This window comes from Adiantum capillus-veneris, unplaced genomic scaffold, assembly GCF_014529385.1.
Source record: "Adiantum capillus-veneris isolate H3 unplaced genomic scaffold, ASM1452938v2 Hic_scaffold_951, whole genome shotgun sequence".
NCBI lineage: Eukaryota > Viridiplantae > Streptophyta > Polypodiopsida > Polypodiales > Pteridaceae > Adiantum > Adiantum capillus-veneris.
This window is the reverse complement of record NW_028221906.1, coordinates 34,749-39,712: the sequence shown is the minus strand read 5'-3', so window position 1 is coordinate 39,712 and position 4,964 is coordinate 34,749.

The following is a 4,964-nucleotide window of genomic DNA, read 5'->3' as shown; positions in this document are numbered from 1 at the left end:
CTTGAATCCTCAAAAAGAGGATTATTAAAGGACCAAGTTGGCATTGAAGGTTTCTTTTGCCTTACATGTTTCAACTTTGAATCTGAAGCTTTGATGGTTGAATTGTCCTTCTTTGACTTTGAAGACTCCATTCGATGTTTGGTTTTCCAGTTAGGCCTGTTGTAAGGAGCTTTGATGTTGTTGTAGGCCTCTGTTCACCATCGGCATCTAGCTTTGACTAGGAGCATTGAAAGACTTAGGATTCCAAATCTCCCCATTACCTTTGTATCTTCCTTGATGCCTTTGTCTGACTTGAGGTCTTGTTGAACTCGAGATCTTCATGCAGGTGTGTCTCAATTGCAGTTGGTCTTTGGTTGACTAGTGGCCAAACATTTGTATAGCATGTGTAGAACCTTTGTGCAAGAGGAAGATTCTTTGAAGTCCACCTCTGCTTTGTATTTTCTCTTGGGTTGTTCTAGACTTTAGCAGTATTTGATGTTATTTTGTTGTAGACCTGCTTCTTAGGTAATTTGAGATGATGTTGAGATTTGTACCTAGTGGGCCTTCTTTCTTTGGAGGTCCTTGATTACATTTCATATGCCCTGACTTTTGGTTTTGGTACCCATATCTGCCTATTACCTCTATAGGACTCTTGTTCTTTTAAGCTCCATTGTGATGCTATCCATCCCGTGTGTTTGTTTTTCTGTATTGATCTTCTATCTTCAATCCACATTGGATCACTGACTTTTACTAAACTGCTCAGAACAAACACTTGCTTAACTTTCTTTTGCTTTCTTGAGTACTTGGGCTGATATACCTTTGTTTTTCTCGGTCGCTCCCTAGAGGTTTTGTTTGGGTCAGCAAGTGACTTGACATTTTGAAAGCCTGACTTGGTTGAAGAAGTTGATCCATGAGGGTTTCTTAATGTAGAGGCATATGTTGTCACACCTTTCGTGCTAGTCGGTGGAAGGTCCACTTTAGCTTTACCTTTGTCTGCAAGATTTGTCTTTAATTCTTGTGACTTTTGCAACTCTGAATCTAGCATTAATGGTACTTGTAATTGCTACTTGCTACCATTTGGAAAGTAGAGCAATAGAATTGTTTCTTCTTTGTATGCTTTGTGTTGGTCTAACCACTGATGTCCAATTATGCCACTGTGATGGCATGCTTGCTACCATTTGGAAAAGTAGAGTAATAGCATTGTTTCTTCTTTGTATGCTTTCTATTGGTCTAACCACTGATGTCCAAGGATGACATCTATAGGCATGTCTTTTGAAGACTTTACTTGAAACTTTACTTGCTCTTCATGCTTTTGGATGCTAAGAATAGCAACCATTTCTTCTTGACTCGCAACCATACCTTGCATTTCTATATTGTCTAGTCTGCTTGGAGTAATCTCAAGTATTCTTTGGATACTATCTAAAATCATATTGCATTTTGCTTCTTTATCTAGTAGAGCATTGCATCTAACACTTTCTCCATTTTGACTACTAAGAACTATAGCTATCCTAATTGGCGGTTCTATTTGTGTCCTCCTTTTGCCATGGTCTCATCTTGATCAAATTGTGTCTCTATGGAAGGTGACTTGAGACTTTGTTCTCTATTAGGACTTCTATGTGTTGATTCAACTGGCAATGTCTGGATCTTTGGACCTCTTATTGCTTTTTGGTTGTTCGCAACCTCGTTCTTCTTAACTTTTGGCTTTGGTGGAATTCTCTGCTCAATAAATTTCATGGTTGTTGTTTTCTCTATTTGCTATGCACTTGTTTTTGCTTGATCTGCTTTAAGTTCTTCTAAAGTTCTATTCGATGGAGATGAATCATCTTCAATAAACTTTACTTTGGCATCGGTCTCCATTCGAGTTTTACTTGAGGACTTTGTGCTGTCATCCGTGGGTGACCATTCCTGGTCTTCATTTTTTGTTGTCTCTGATGATTGCATATTGTTTGAACTTTCTTCTCTAGAACCTTCTGTGCCAATGGCATTCCCAATATGATGTTTTTGGTACATCTTTTGCTGTTATCACATGAAATTGAGCTATGATGATGTGTGAACCTACTTGAATGGCGATGGAAATGATTCTCTAGCATTCTGCTCGATTATTTCTAAATATGCTAATGAATTCAGGAGCATCTTCTAGTTGTGGTTGGCCACATTTTTTTCTAAGTGCGAAAAGACATGAGATTTTTGTCTATCTGAAAACCGAGCTTTACTCCACTTGTTGACAAATTTTCTTCATGTTCACCAGTGATGTTGCACTTGATCATCTCGGGATCTCTTTCCACATTGACTGATTTTGTTGTGGTGGTGTCCTTGGGTTGAACTTTTTTTGCATCTTCTTTGCTTTGAACACTTGATTCAATCGATGTTGGTTCATTTGGCTGTGCTACTTACCTTTTGATTGCAACTGTCAAGCATTGTCGGCCTGCATCTGAGTAACCTTTGATCTTAAAAGATCCACTGTACTTTTTGGAAGAATCTGGCTCTTTGGAGGAGATTTATGTGGTGACCTTTGTGTAGCTTTCTGAACTTTAGCTTCTGTTGACTTTGACCTATCTTTCACTTGTTCAGGCAACTTGAGGCTTTGCATCATCTTGAGATAATTGCTGGCTTCAGTTTGGCCATTTGTAGCGGTTTGTAAAAGGTCATGAACCTGTTGGAATTCATTGCCATCTGCATCTTGATATGCATATGTGAGGCGGGTCACATGCAATTGCTTGAACACTATGGTATTTGTCAGCTTTTGACTTTGACTTGTGGAGATCATCTGAAATGTTTATCCTTGATGATCTTCATAGAAGCATTTTTTTGCAGATTTTGAATTGGAATCTTCCAACAACCATATGATCCTTTAGTGGTTTTTGCTTTGAAGGGGTCTACTGGCTAGAGTCTCTAGGGATTCTAACTGCTGTTGTGTTTCTTGGTACATGAGCCGAGTTTGATGGGTTTGGGTGGTCACCTAATCTTTCTCCATTATGAAACTTCAAAAATATTTGGCTATGGTCTAATCTCACCTTTTGGGATTGTGAAGGCCTACTGTGTGTAGCACTATTGATGTTTGGCATCTGTAAAGCTTCTTCATATATAAACCTTCTTCATAGTTTCATATGTATCTTTGTGAAACATGAAAAATAATTCCCCAAGTCAAGTTGTAGATAGCATCATCTTCATCCTGATATTGTCTATCCCATGGGTCTCTTTTGATATGAGATTTTGTGGTTTCAAGACCCAAGGCATCATAGATTTTAGACTCTCGTCTATATCTACGGCTATTTTGGTCAAAGTATATGCTTGTTTAGTCACGACATCGAAGCTTGATTGCCGATGGGGGAGAGTTTGGCTCTGAACAGATTTCTGGGTTCACTCAAGTAATATCATTCAGCTCTAGAAAGGATGGGCTATAATAGATTCTTTCCTCTAAAATGAGCCATCCTTCCTGATCTATGACTGGGCACAATTCTATGAGCTGGTATGTGGGCCTCTCAAACATTGGTCGATCCTTTTTGTACAATTGACCTTCTTGGTCTACATAGTGTGCATATGAACTATGTGTGCCATACAATGCTAACAATATTCAATTTGATGTGTCCCTTAAACTCGTGAATGATTTCACACTAGTGGTAGTGGATGCATAATCATTTGAAAACCTAACATTCTTTCTGACTTTCAGTGATAACTCGACACTTTGACCAAATTCATGCACGAATTTGTTGTTCAGAGGGTCTATTTTATGCTTTTCATGTGCCCGTGCATCTTTATGCAAAAATTGACTTTCTCGTGCTTTTACTGGTGCTATTAATGGTAATGCATGAACATCTGATTGCACCAAAAATGACGAGATAGATGCAGTTACATTGGGATTCACATTTCCAATTTGCTATGTGTGTTGCTTTGTAGTTCCTATATCCCTTTTGTCTGGATTTCTTGGACAATCCTTTGGAAAATGTCCACCTTTTCTTCCACAATCTGAGCAATACACCATGAATGGTGGTATTTCACTTGGTTCATCCATCCCTAGTGTTGGAATTAGGGTTGCAGGAAAACACACACGGCTTGGAGAAGACGAAGGAAGCTCAAGGTACACAATAGAGAGTGTACAACTTAGTGTGCAATGGAAAGATAAGTTAGTCCTAGCGTGATGGGCATATATACAATGCACGAGGGGGAAAACCTCCTAGTGAGGGAAAAATGGCCCGACAGTCCTAAGTGCGTTCACACATATCACTTCCACATGTCTATGGTAACAAATCCCCCTTGGGAGTGATGCGGTGAACGAGAGTTGGCACTGACGGGAGCAAAGCGAACCCCGAACCCCGACGGCCTCTAAAACACCGGGGACCGAATGGCGCGCCTCGATCCTGTCATGGTAAAGCAAACAGGGGGCACCACCTAGCTTCAGCGGATAGGACGCAAACAACACACCACCATAACAAAGTTTTCATCCAAGAGAGATGGATGCTTGGGAGTAATGATGAAAAGGAAAGGGAATGAGATCAAGTGAGAGAGAGAGAGAGAGAGAGAGAGAGAGAGAGAGAGAGAGAGAGTGAGGGAGGGGGTATAGCGGCTTAGTACTTAGGCATCACAAAAGGATGGCGAATCCGCACACCCTTCACACATACACAAGCTCACTCCAAAACACAAGACTAGGTGGTGATTCCGCACACCTCACATGGGCAAAACATTGCAAGAAAACATACTCACAAAACCTCAAGCTTTATTTAGAGAATTAGGCGATGAAATGGGGAGCATAGGGTAGGGGAATGAGAAGGGAGAGAGTGGTAGAGCACATGGCGGATAGGTGGGAGTTGATGGCGAAGACTCGCACGAGGATTATGGCATCATCCTTCATTTAGTTGCCCTTCATCTTCCATAGCCAAGGGTGTAGAGGTCTCGTCATGCTCAAGACAAGCATGGTGATTGCGGTGATGGTGATGGTGTGGGTGTGTGTGTGTGCACTAGGCACACACAGTGCATAGTGTGTTCTT